At 43.7% G+C, this 14,378-nt stretch overlaps 1 protein-coding gene across 3 annotated transcripts in view; it reads left to right on the forward strand.

Annotated features, from left to right (window-relative positions):
- Positions 1-6,629: 6,629 nt before the first annotated feature.
- Positions 6,630-14,378, forward strand: part of SGSM3 (small G protein signaling modulator 3) — a 51,447-nt gene continuing 43,698 nt past the window's right edge. For all 3 annotated transcript variants that reach the window (XM_019446974.2, XM_019446975.2, XM_053895147.1), the window contains exon 1: positions 6,630-6,761. The gene's annotated coding sequence lies outside the window, so the exon portion shown is untranslated. The remainder of the gene's footprint in view (positions 6,762-14,378) is intronic.

The raw sequence follows: 14,378 nt of genomic DNA on the forward strand, positions 1-14,378 counted from the left end.
GCTCACGTGATTGTGAGGGAGTCAGCAAATTCCTGTTCCACTCTTCTGAAGGTAAATTTCATCTGTGTCTAGCAAAATAACCTGGACTGTGATTCACCATGGACTCTGATTCAGTATGGTTAGATACCTTTGGCATCCAGCTTGGTTTGGCCAGAATAAGTAATGAAATCTGGAGTTCTAGGACATTCTCAAGCTTACTCTGCTCAAGTTGTATTTGAGCTCATGATAAGGTTTATATATCAGGGAAATGCTAATTGGGTCTATTGATTTCATCAGGACATTTGACAATCTTTAATCCTGGTTACACAGTTTGATAGGTGATTGAACCAGCCTTAGCCAAAAAAGGAGCGTTAGGACTGTCCCCCCACCTGGAAGGAGAGCACTGGTATTAGTCCACAGGCCTCTATCCTTAGCCCTGTCTCATTCTACACATTGAGCATAGATGAAAATGAAGAAAGTGTATTTATCAGATTTTCAAACAACACAAAACTAGGACAATTAATCAATCAATACATGCATTTGGTAAGATAACTAAGATTTTATCCAACCTGAATAGACTGAAATGATATGGTCAAAACTAAGAAGAAAAAAACTAAGATACATGTAAGTTAAGCTTAAACTCCGTATGAACCAGAGGTGGTTGCCAGTGAGATCATTTAGGATGTGTTAGTAGTAGAATAGTGTCCAGAAAAGCCACTGTAGTCTTACGGTTCCACCACGTGGCATTATGTTCAATTGTGGAAACCCAGTCTGAGCAGCAGAGAGAAACTTGAGAGCCAACCTCCAAAGAAGACTTTGAGGGTGAAGGAATGTCTGAGCACTCAATCCTGTGGGAGAAAGTTTGTCAGTGCTTCAAATACCCCTGTGAGGAGGAAGAGTGACTTAGGTATTTGTTGCCCCAAGAGACACCATTGAAACACACAGGCATTGTTGAGAGTTTGAGGCCAGTTTGGGCCCAGGATTGAAGCGACTATGAGTGAGTGATTCTCACCCCGCCCCTTCAGCTCAGTCAGAAGCCAGACTACCTAGTTGTCAGGAACCGGAATGTTGCAAGAGAAAAGAGGCTGAGTCGGCTCTGACCATGTACAATCAAAGGTAGTCGGGAGTAAAGAGCCCAACCTGTTGGAGAATAGGAGACAATCCTTGAAACCAAATTCTAAATACAGTTCAATGTAGCAAGCAGTCTTGGAAAGCGTGGAACCATAGGACATCTCAATTCTTGTAGAAAGTTTATTATTCCTCCTGTGTGAATCTTGGGATGTTTGAAACCGCTAGGTCTGGTAAAAGGAGTTAACTCATTGGGCTCTGATCAGGCACTCTATTTACTTCTCTAGTATGGACCACCAAAGAGAAAGCAGCTCCTATCAATGTATCTGTAGTCTGAGAACTTATTTATGTTCTACACCAGACATACTGGGGATACTGGATACCATGAATTTTTTTTTTTTATTAAAAATTTTTTAATGTTTATTTTGAGGGAGAGAGAGACTGTGTGAGCAGGGAAGGGGCAGGGAGAGAGGGAGGCACAGAATCTGAAGCAGGTTCCAGGCTCTGAGCTGACAGCATGGAGCCTTCATGAGATTCTATCCTACCCTCTGCCCCTCCCCTCCACCTCAAAAATAAATAAACATTTAAAAATAAATACGTTTCCTCCTGAAAAATAAATGGCGGTCTTGTGATGACAGACTTCTGATCTCTAATAATTGGTGGTTTGTCTGGTTTTTCTTCCTGGGTTATTTGGGTGGGTTTTGTTTGTTTGTTTTTCTTTCAGAGAGTGTGCAAACGGGGGAGAGGGGCAGAAGGAGAGAGAGAATCTTAAGGCTCCAGGCTCAGCACAGCTGGACACGGAGCTTGATCCCATGACCCTGAGATTGTGACCTGAACCGAAATGAAGAGTCGGAAGCTCAACGTACTGAGCCAGCCAGGTGCCCTGCCCATTTGACATTTTTTAAAGACTTTATTTTTTAATTAATTTTTTTAAAGTAATCTTTACACCCAACATAGGGCTTGAACTTACCACTCCCAGGATCAAGCGTCATATGCTCCACCGACTGAGCCAGCCAGGCTTCCCCGTTTAACATTTTAATTAAGGGCATTTGGGTGGGCTGCAGGTTGGCTAAGAAGAGAACACTCATGCCGTCTTGAAGATTAGATTGAATTCAGTTAACCAGTGATCTAAACTCCAGGGTCTGAACTATCCAAAAATCAGGATCTGGGCAGACTGTGGGATAACCAGCTTCTGTTCAGCTGCAGTCAGACACCTAGGTACTGCTCTCTTCCCCTGGCTGATGCTAGATTTCATTTGATAACCAGGAGAGCTTCCTGTCCTTAAGTAGAAGCACAGAGGTTAGGTGCCTCCAGAATGGTGATGTAAATCCCGGATAGGTGTGAGGACTAGCTGACTGAAATTGCATAGCATAGGATCTGACCTCAGGTACTCAGGAAGCGCCATTTTCATTTTTGAGCCTGGGAGAGAGTTCGCCAACCAGTCAGGGAGCAGGCTAAATTTTAAGGAGGATGCTGTTGGTTTGGTGTGCCTGCCAGGGAAGAGAGTACATCCTGAACTTGAACCAACCAAAGAATGAGGAATGAGCCAGCATAAAAAATAAGGGAGCGCCTGGGTGGCTGGGTTGGTTGGGTGTCAAACTCATTATTTCAGCTCAGGCTGTGATCTCACAGTCGTAAGATTGAGCTCCGAGTCAGGCTCCATGCTAAACATGGAGCCTGCTTGGGATTCTCTCCTACTCCCCACCCCCCCACCATCTTTCCCCTACTTGCTCGCACACCCTCTCTCTCTCAAAATAAATAAGCATATAAATAAATGAAGTTGGGACACCTGGCTGACTCAGTTGATGAAGCATATGACTCTTGATTCCAGGACCACGAGTTCAAGCCCCACATTGAGCATACAGCTTACTTGAAAGAAAGTAAAAAGTTGAAAAAAAAAAAAAAAAATCTGGAAAGCTATATAATGAAATAATGTGTGGTTTCTTGGATAATGAATTTAAGGTAGTTTTTATTTTCTTTCAGCTCTTGTGTATTTTTTCAAGTTTTTAATGCAATTTTTATTTAAGCTAAATTTTAGAATAGTTTTAGATTGCAAAGGTGGTACAGAATTCCCATATACCCCATACTTGATGTCCCTTATTCACATCTTACATTAGTATGGCACAATTAACCAATATCGATACATTATCAAATAAAGTCCTTAGTTTTTTCACTTGTTTTTGTTTTTAATTTTTATTTATTTTGAGAGAGAGAGCAGAGGAGGGAGAGAGAGAGGGAGAGAGAGAATCCCAAGCAGGCTCTGTGCTGTCAGTACTGAGCTCAACACAGGGCTTTAACCCATAAACCATGAAATCATGACCTGAACCGAAATCAAGAGTTGGACGCTCAACCAACTGAGCCACCCAGGCCCTCCATCAAATAAAGTCCTTAGTTTTTAGCTAATTCCTTTTTTTTTTGTCCCAGGATCCCATCTAGGACAAATTACATTAAGTCATTATAACACTTTTTAAGTACTGGAATTCATATACATTACTTATAAGGTATGTTCTTTATCAGAGATGTGGTCTAACTGACACAAAATTTAGCTCTAATTTAGCTGATCTGGAACAAAACTAGGAGTCAAGGCAGAATTTGGTTTTCCATTCTGGATCTGGTGTGACTTCATTAAGTGCAGAGAAAATTCTCTGTGTACAGAGAAATTCTTAGAGGCCAAATTTCTGGGGAAAATGGAGTAAGTGGTGAATATGGGTGGTAATTTTTACCTGCATGAAAAGTCCAAACTCAGGAAGAAACTGATCTGCGTTTCTGGCCCAAATTTCAAGATGAGCACTTCAGAGGACATGATGATCTATAGGAAAATACTTGGACAAAAGGTCAAATGAAATGCGGGTTTTTGGGTGAATGAAAACAAGAGGCCCTCTCTCTCTGCTCATAAACAATGCCCTTTGGCCTTACAAAACCATATATGACCTGCCCATTCGGATTCCAATGCCTTACTTGGTATTGCATGTTCCGTTACTTTTACTGGGCCCTACTCTTGTATAGTGGTCCAGAAACTGATTAGGTAACATCCCAGGCCAAGCTGGAGTGGAAAGAAAGAGTTTGAAGAGATCCTTGAAAACTACTGCAGACCCCCTTGTCCCTAATCCCCACAGGGGGTTGCTAAGAAATAAGGTCCAGCAGAATAGTGGTTTCAAGAGGCCACATGTGAGATCAGGAGGGAAACAGACCAGGAATGCCTCAAGTTCGTTTCCATCCACGAATGATGCAGCCTTTCACTGGGTGGCTCTAACTTCCTGAGAAGTCTAAAACCATGGCTTTAAATGCTAATCGTTAACTAGTAATTTAGCTTCAAACTTTAAAAAGTTATAATTAGGATAGTACTGGTTGCCAGAGCACACGCCAAATGTATTTAAGATACATAAAGTAGGGGCACCTGGCTGGCTCAGTCGGTGGAGCATGTGACTCTTGATTTCAGGGTTGTGAGTTTGAGCCTCACGTTGGAGGGAGAGATTAGTTAAAAATAAAATCTTTAAAAAAATAAAATATACATAAAGCAGAAATGCAAACATAATGAACAGATCTCAAAGGGATTCATTCCATAGTTCCTTAAACAGCTAAGTTGCTCATTTTATTTTTTAAGTGGTTTCCATGCTCAGCGGGGAGCCCAGCACAGGGCTTTGAACTTGGGACCCTGGGATCAAGACCTGAACCAAGATCAAGAGTCAGTCACTTAATCAACTGAGCCTCTCAGGCATCCCTCATTTCTTCCAAGAAAGAAAAGAGTCAAATCGTACTTCACATTTAGAAAGCATTTCTTTGGTAATAACTTGGAGGAAATAAGTATTTAAACAATATTTTGTTTCTGATCCAGATTTCATAATTTAACACATTTTTTCCAGTGCCCTGCTGTGTCCTGGGAATACAATAGTGGACAAGCCAGTCTGCCCTCCTGGAGCTTTTGGTTCCGGTATAAGAAGCAGAACTACACAAAGTGCTGAATGGCTCCTCAATAATGAGACATATACAGGTTAACATTTGAACACACCTGAAGTTCATCAAGCACCACTGAGAAAAGGTGCTCTTGGGATGTAACTTCAACAAATCCACACTACTTCCTTTGTTTTTATCATCTTGTAATCTACCCTTCAGCATGACGCAGATGCTGTTTTTCTCACCAGCTCGGTGCTTGGCCGAATTTCTTCAATACACCTGGCTCCATCCACCCTTCCTGTGGCACAAATTGTGAAGGGCTTTGCCGTGAGTGGCATTCTAGGAAGCTGTTAATAAAGTGGCATTTTTTCAGGGCACCTGGGTGGCTCAGTTGGTTAAGCATCCAACTCTTAATTTTGGTTCAGATCAGGATCTTGCGTTTCATGAGATCGAGCCCCGAGTCAGGCCCTGTGCTGTCAGCACTTACGAAATATAACCCTTGCGAGTTGTGACGTATGTTACCACAACCAAAAAGGCTGGAATCCATTGCTCTAAGGCAATGGGTTTCAGAGGGTTTAGTTTAGTTGGTTTAAGAAAGCAGAATTTGAAAGAGTGCTGTGGTTGGGAAGGATAGTGAATTTGGCCCCAGAAACTGGGTTCAGAGCTCTGCAACTTATTAGTTTGACCGGGTACTATGTAAAATTCAAATGGTGAAATTCCTCCAGCTTTCACAGGGATGTTGTAAGTAACATGAAATTGCTTTGCAAAGTGAGCATAATACAGTGAGGTCAGGACTGAGACAGGCTTGTATGCGTGTAGATTTCACCTATGGTTCCATCCATGGACCCAAGCATCACCCCCTTGGAACACCATTAGTCACCCATGCGTAGGTTAATAAGCAGCTCTAAAATGAAATTTATCTCTTCAGAGTAGGGTGAAATTTCTAGAAATACTATTTCTGAAATACTATTGTTTGTTTCAGGATAGAATCTGATGTCTGCTAGGACCTGGGTAATCAAATGGAGGTGGGCCTGCTACCCTCCTGGACTGTTCATTTGTACTGTGTTTTAACATTTCCTCCAACAGCATCTAGTTCTCATAACCATAAATTCACATTCTCATCTTATGGATGAGCTAAGTGTTAGCGTTGTTGAGTGACTCAAACGCAGGCTTCTGACTACACCCGCTGCATTATATATCCCCGGAGAGTGAATTTCTCTGGCATGCCCTCAACCAAATTTGTTCCAATTTGTGGCTCTTTCCAGGGCTTGTGAATTGTGTAAGAGTGGATCAGGCTGGTCTAGGGCTGGTTCTGTACACTTGTGAAGAAGGCACTTAAATATTTAGAAAACGGACATCAAGTAAGGGCCGCTCCTCTCCAGCGTCCAGCCGCCCCTATCCCGCATCCCTACTGCTGGTCCACTTCATGTTGCCCTGAGCGCCTCGGACTGCAGTGCGGACGGAAGGCCAGGGGGTATCGCTGAGCTAAAAATGGGCTTCTAAGGTCGTCTGTGCCCCAGCCCGCCGGGGAACCAGAGCTCCGGTCGGAAAGGAGGCTCGCGTGCTGGCTCAGTGAGCGCGCGGACCCCAGCTCCGCCACAGCCCAGCCGACCCAGACGACTACAGCCCCCACCGTGCCCCGCGGCCCCCGCACCCCTCCCAACCCCTTCGACTCGGCCCAGTGCGCGTGCGCGGTGGCGCCGCCGAGCGCTGACTGGGTCCCAGCGGCTGAGCCGCGGAGACGCGAGCCTGACCCGCGTTGGCACTGAGGTGGCGGGGACTGGCGGCGGCTGGACAGCTGGACATCCCGCGCCGCGCAGGTGAGTGCGGAGGGAGAGGTCGGCGGAGACTCGCTGTGTCTGCGGGGCCCGGCGCCCACACCTGCCCCCCCACGGTGAGGGTGCGGGGGCGACTGTGGACAGACCGACTGACGGACGGACTGACAGGCAGACGGGGCCGACGAGGGGAGAAGGACTGGCCGAGGCCGGGGAGAGCGGCGGGGCCGGACCTCGCAGGTGCCAGCGTTGGATGGGGGCTCTGGGCGCGGGCTCTCGCGGTGCGGGTGCCGGGCCTGCGGGGCGGCGGCTGGGCTCGGACCCCGAGCAGCTGCGCCCCCGCGTCCCTCCTCTGGGCGGGGGCGGCCTCCGAGCCCCGCCAGCGGGAACGGGGCCTCCGGCGCCGGAGCCTCGGTGCTGTGGAGGCTCGAGCCCGTATACATCCCCCTCAGCAGAAACCGCAACTCAGCCCGGGAACCCTTCTTTTTTTTTTTTTTTTTAAAAGCTGCCTTGGGCACATTTAAACTGCCAGCTCTTCCTTGGCTTGAACTTGTGACTTTCCGTCGAAGATTCAGGTCCGGGGTCAGGACACAGGCTCAGATCGAGGCTGAGACTCGTTACACACCGTCATGTGTTCGTGTTTTAACATTGGGGAAACTGAGGCATGTGTTAGCCAGGATCACCCAGGGTGGTTAGGATCGGAATTCCGAGAATTATACTTAGTTTAATGAACCAGGATGCTTTTTATATGGAGGGGAAAAAAGGTGTTCTAAAGTTTTTTTTCTGTGACAGGTGACTGCCTTATTTTCCAGTATCTTCTGCTGCAAGTGAAATCTGTGGTGGGTTACTGGCTTTTTGGTGGGTTATTGGAGGTGCCCTGGAATATTCTTTACCCTTCTCTCTTATTCCTTCTTGGTAAATTCAAGTTCCTAATGAGACCCAGATTCACAAAAACTAAGTTTTCAACCTTGACTTGATTACTTGTAGCTTTTGTGATTATGCTTGTGATTAAGTTTCTTGATACACATATATTTCCTACTCCTTTTCTTCCTCCTCTTCTTTTCCCTATCTTCCAGTTTTCTCCGAACTCCAATCGGTAGTTATATCGTCTTTGTTTTCTATATTTATTTCTGCTCTCCATGATTAATTTGTAATTGATTTTGAATGGAGGTCAGTATCTTTCTTGTCTTCCAGTAATCCCGGGTAGATGTAGCCTCAACATCACTAAAATTGTCACAGTAGCCTGCACTTGAGTCTTCTTCCCTGTGTCCCTTTTTTTCTTTTTTTTTTTTTTTAAAGAATTGTGATTGTACCTCAGCTTCAGCACAGTTGTGTATGTCTTTGAGAAACTGAGATACAGTCTTTTTTTTTTTTAATTTTTTTAATGTTTATTTCTGAGACAGAGAGAGACAGAGCATGAGTGGGGGAGGGGCAGAGAGAGAGGGAGACACAGAATCAGAAGCAGGCTCCAGGATCCGAGCTGTCCGCACAGAGCCTGACGCGGGGCTCGAACTCACAAGCCGTGAGATCATGACCTGAGCCGAAGTCGGTCGCCCAACCGACTGAGCCACCCAGGCGCCCCCCCTGTGTCCCTTTGTAAGCATGGAGATGTGTGATCTGGTTGAGAGGGGAGGGGGGTGAGGTGTTTCTGTTGATCCCATAGGAGTAACAGGTGAACGTGAGCGGAGCATTAACTTCAGTTAGTGTATGTGCTGCCGCAGCAAGCACCAGAACATCAGCTTTAAAAGGCTGTGAACAGGGGCACCTGGGTGGCTTGGTCGGTTGAGCGTCGGACTTCGGCTCAGGTCATGATCTCACGGTCCGTGAGTTCGAGCCCCGCGTCAGGCTCTGTGCTGCCAGCTGAGAGCCTGGAGCCTGCTTCTGATTCTGTGTCTCCCTCTCTCTCTGACCCTCCCTCGCTCATGCTCTGTCTCTGTCTCAGAAATAAATAAACATTAAAAAAATTAAAAAAAAAAAAGGCTGTGAACAGTACTTGCTTAAATAGTTTCAAAAAGCATACTAATCTTGTGAATTTGGAAACTTGTCAGGTTGACAGAAAAGTTGGTGAACTGGAATAGCACCTGACAGAAATGAATCTGACATTAGGGTGAAATATTGAGACAGGAACTCTGGAGAAACCCCTCTCTCTTATCGTACAGCCATCTATCTGTGCCTGGGGTGGATGCCGGGAACACCTTGTTGGCTTAGGAAGTTAAACAATGTCCTGTGTGTTTGTGTTTTCAGTTTCTCTCTTCTTAGTGCTCGATGAGTTTTGGCAGGAGCCCAGAATCTTGTACGTTTGATGATTTAACATCAGTTTCATTGGCTTGTTCTCCGGATTGTGTCTATTTCCTCAGCTGGTGACATCAGTAATTTTCCACAGCAGCCATTCATGAGCTCATGCAGACTGTCACAAGGAAGTGGAATAGCACAGAGGGTGGTACACAAAGAAGTAAGGATCTTGTTTCCTTGCCATCATACATATTTTTAAAAATGTTTACTTATTTATTTTGAGAGAGAGAGAGTGTGTGCATGCTTGCATGTGAGGGGGGGGGAGGGGAGAGAGAGAGAGAGAGAGAGAGAGAGAGAGAGAGAGAGAGAGAGAGATCCCAAGCAGGTTCCATGCCACCAGCGCAGAGCTTGACCCAGGGCTCCAACCCATGAACCGTGATCATGACCTGAGCCGAAATCAAGTGTCGGACGCTCAACTGGCTGAGCCATCACACAGTAACACATAGACTGAGATAGGAAATCCAGACTGAAGCACAAGCTATGCAAGAGGGTTTAGAACATCAGAGACCAGGCTTCTTTCTGCATACAGTAATAATCATCAATACCATTTATTGGATTTCTTCTGTTTGCCAAGTGCTGTAATTGTCACAGTGAGGTGTAGGTATTATCATTCTCTCTCTTTTTTAAAATTTCTTTTCTTGTAAACGTTTATTTATTTTTTGAGAGCGCAAGCCGTGGAGAGGCAGAGAGAGAGGTGAGAGAAATTCCAAGCAGGCGCTGTGTGTTCAGCACAGAGCCTGATGCAAGGCTCCAACTCACGAACTATGAGATCATGACCTGAGCTGAAGTTGGTTGCTTAACCAACTGAGACACCCGGGTGCCCCCGTTCTCTTTTTATGTATGTCAAGTTGAAGTACAGAGGTTAAGTGATTTGCCTGTAGACACTGTAAGTAACAGATTCACATTCAAGCCTATCTGACTCTGCCATCTCTGCTCTTTTTATTTTTTATTTTTTTTTAATGTTTATTCATTTTTGAGAGAGCACGAGTGGGGGAGGGGCAGAGAGAGGGAGACACAGAATCGGAAGCAGGCTCCAGGCTCTGCGCTGTCAGCACAGAGTCTGACGTGGGGCTTGAAGCCACGAACTGTGAGATCATTACCTGAGCCAAAGTCAGAAACCCAACCCACTGAGCCACCCAGGTGCCCCATCTGCTCTTTCTAATTGTGCTGTACTACCTTACAAAAAAAATAAGTTCAAATCTTGCTTATTCTGAAAAAAATATAAAACCTTCCTGTGATCACATTTCTTCTTTGAACTACTTCCATTTCTCTTCTTTTCCTTTCTGGGCTTGTTCTTGAAGGGCAAACACTATGCCCGTCATTTCCTTGGACTCCTTGGTTCATTGCAGTCTGGCTCCCACTGTCTACTCTGTTGAAATGTTTTCGTGAGCTGCACTCAGCTATTTATTGAGTATCTGCTCCACCATCTTCTAGACATACAAAGAGATTAAGACATGGTTCTTGCCCTGGGGGAGTTAGGGACTAATGAGGGAAGAAAAAGAATTGTATACATGTCAACATGATGTGTTAAACTACTGACCAAGCAATCTTTGCTCTTGGGAGTTGGGGGAAGAATACTTCACTGAGAAAGTGACTCTGGACTGCCACCAGAGAGAAACTAAATTGTTCCATGCTGTCAGGACTGCATGATTAGGTGTAGACTTTTAGGAGAAGCTGTATCTTGCCAGTGAGAGATGATACAGTCGAAATAGAGTCTGACAGTCCTGGGAACTGAGCCTCAATTTCTTTTTTGTAATACCTGCCTACAGTGTAAGCTCCATGAGAGTAGGGCCTCTGTCTTTTTCACCACTTCCCCCTAGGTAATCACTAAGTATCTGTTGAATGAATACTTCATCGGATGTGGTATTCAGAACACGGTAGTACTCTAAGTAGTACTGTATGACAAATAACAAAGCTTACTTTTAGTGTGGCTTAGGAACTGATTTTGAAGACACCATTGTTTGGATAGTATCCATATAATTATCTCTCCTTTTCGAACATTTAGCCTCATTGATGGTCTTAATTCATAAATGAGAAATGTTTATTTTTTTTTTGGTGGACAGTTAACTGCATCTTCTAACATTATGCCTCTCTCTCGGTTATAAACACATTCCTACTTTTTCGAAGTGTGATGCAGGTTTGGTATGTATAGTTTTTTTCTCTGCTAATGTGAATTGTTTTGGAGAAGTTAACTTCTTTGGCATTATTAAGTAACTTTGTCAATAAAAGTAACATTAGAAATGAGATTCAGGGGACACCTGGGTGACTCCGTTAAGCATCCGACTTCGGCTCAGGTCATGATCGCATGATTTGTGAGTTCAAGCCCTGCATCAGGCTTTCTGCTGTCAGCACAGAGGCCGCTTCCGATCCTCTGTCCCCGCCCCCCACTCTGCCCCTCCCCTGCTCATGTGCTCCCTTTCGCACGCTAGCGCTCTCTCTCTCTCTCTCTCTAAATAAATAAACAAACAAACAAACATTAGAAATGAGATTGAGGGGCGCCTGGCTGGCTCAGTCAGTGGGACATGTGACTCTTTATCTCGGGGTTGTAAGTTCGAGCCCCATGTTAGATATAGAGGTTACTTAAGAATAAAATCTTTAAAAAAGCAAAAAAAAAAAAAATCATATTGAAAGCACTAATCAGAAGGCTTACCCTTGGTAAGGGGCTGATTTCCAATAGAGGTAAGAGACTTTTCTTCCTTAACAAAATAATATGAATATTCCTGGTCTTCTCTAGAGATCTGATTAGCCTTCTAGCTAACATTCTAAAGACGTGTATCAACAGTTCATTTCCTTCTTCTTGTGTTTGAGTTTCGTTTGTAAATATCCTTAATTTGTGTGACTTGAAGTTAGGGTTAAAGTCCAAATACCACTTTTTTTTCCCCTCCACTTTCAAAGTGTATGGAGTATAGTAATTAGGAACACTTACAATGAAGTTCAAATTCTGCTCATCCACGTTACACTCTGAAAACTTAACACAAGTGATGTAACTTCCCAATGCCTCATTTTGCTCATTTGTAAAATTGGGATACCTACTACTGCTACCACCATAGTAACAGCTAATATTTGTTGGGTGTTTATTATATACTCGGCACGGTTCTAAGAGTTTTACTTATATTACCTCGGTCTTCATAATCACAGTTGTTAGAATTATGCCCACTTAAGGTGAGGAAACAGTCACAAGCTAAGTAACTTGTTCAAGGTCTCAGAAATAAGTGATGGAGTCAGAATTTGAACCTGGGTAGTCAGACTCCAGAGTTCGTGCTCATAATCTTCTACTTCATAGGGTTGTTTTGAAATAATCTATGTAAATAAATAAAAATAATAATCTGTGTAATAAAATAATCTGTGCAATGTGACTCTGATAGGCAGTCAGCAAGTGTTGGCTACTGTAGTTAGCTTTGAGTTTATAAAGTGTTTCACATACATTTTCTTACTTGGTTGCTGCAGGTACAACAAAGTGTTGTTGTGACCACCACCTACTTACAGATAGGAACTGAGGCAGAGTTCGGTCACTTGCGCAAGGTCATACAGCAAGTGTAGGGGGCTATACCTTGGCTTTCCTCCTCCTCTACACCTGGATTCTTATGTTGGATTTGAGGTATCACATTTTGAGAGAATTTAGTGAACATAAGTTGTTTCAGGCTGCCCAGCATCCAGTGTAGGTTTTTCAGGGAATAGCAGCTCAGTTTTGCTTTGAGGAAACAGTCCATCCCTGACCTAGTAGGTGGGTACGTGACCCAGGTTAGGCCAATAGATGTTAGGCAAATAGATGTATTCCTCTTTTCATTTGAATGTTAGGTTGAGTGACACAGTGACAAGCTTCCTTCATCACAACCATGGATTAATTCCTAATATGTGGATACTGGAACTGCTCTGTATTTGTTCCCAAAGACCTGATTCTTTAGCTTTTCCTCAGTTCTGTGCTCTACCTCCTATCCTTCCAATAAATCTTATGTTACATAATGTAAGTTACCCAAAGTCAGTTTTTCTGGCTTGCAGTTGAGACTCCCTTAACTTACCATTACAAAGCATAAGGCCATGTCACTTAGAAAAGAGTTAAAACAACTGGTTAACTTTAACCTGAAGAGAAGAGAAATCTGAGAGAAGACTTGAAGACTGTCTTCAAATATTTGAAGCATGTAGTGTACAAAGTGTCCCTAAAAAAGAGTAAAGACTAGACTTTACTAGGAAACAGATTTCTGTGCTATTAGAGTCTAAAAGAGCTATTTGAGGATGGATGGGCTGTCTGGTCTATGGAGGTAGTTCTAGGCACTAACATTGTTCAAGCCGGGGCACCTGACTGGCTCAGTTGGTACAACATGCAACTCTTGATCCCAGGGTCATGAGTTCAGGCCACACATTGGACTTAGAGCTTACTTTAAATAAATGAATAAGTAAGTAAATGAAAAAAAAATTAAAATAGTTCAAGCCAAGACAAGTTGCTCACTTGGGAGGAGTAATAGGGGTATAATAATCTAATGGGTTGTACTAAATGACCTATAAAGTTCTCTGCAATTATGAGAAAATTCTTTTTTTTTTTTTAAGTTTTTAAGTTTTTTATTTTGAGAGTGAGAGAGCATGAGCGGGGGAGGGACAGAGATAGAGAGAGAAAGAGAGAGGGAATCTCAATCAGGCTCCATGCTGTCAGCACAGAGCCCAACATGGGGCTCGAAATCACCAATCATGAGATCATGACCTGAGCCAAAATCAAGAGTCAGATATTTAACCAACTGAGCCACCTAGGTGCCCCTAAGGAAATTATTTTCTAATTTTTTTAATGTTTATTTATTTTTTAGAGAGATCATGAGCAGGGGAGGGGCAGAGAGAGAGGGAAACAGAATCCGAAGCAGGCTCCAGGCTCAGAGCTGTCAGCACAGAGCCCAGTGTGGGGCTTGAACTCACAAACTGTGAAATCATCACTTGAGCCAAAGTCAGACGCTCAACCAGTTGAGCCATCCAGGTGCCCCACAATATAGTTTCTTATTTATTTTTTTTAATTACTTGTTTCCCCTCTAGAATGCCAGATTCTAGAAACAAAGGATTTTTATCTGTTTTGAGCACTATAGTATCCTTATCCATTGTAGCATGGTGCCTGGCACATAATAGGCACTCAATAAATATATATTGAATGTATGAATATTTCCTCCATGCAAAATCACCATTCATTCTGCTTTGTATTCTAGGAACATAGCTCATTCTGTCAACTTTGGATCTTTTCGGTTAGTTGCTTTCCTTATTCTCTGGTGCCTTTTTCATTTCCTCTTTTCTTTGTATCATAGCACTTTAAGACTAGACGTCTGAGATCATCCCCTTCACAAGGACTAGAGATCCCAATATCATACAGTTCATTAATGACAGAAATAGGGTGAA

The sequence above is a fragment of the Panthera pardus genome, unplaced genomic scaffold, assembly GCF_024362965.1.
Source record: "Panthera pardus isolate Hobbes unplaced genomic scaffold, ASM2436296v1 HiC_scaffold_6, whole genome shotgun sequence".
NCBI lineage: Eukaryota > Metazoa > Chordata > Mammalia > Carnivora > Felidae > Panthera > Panthera pardus.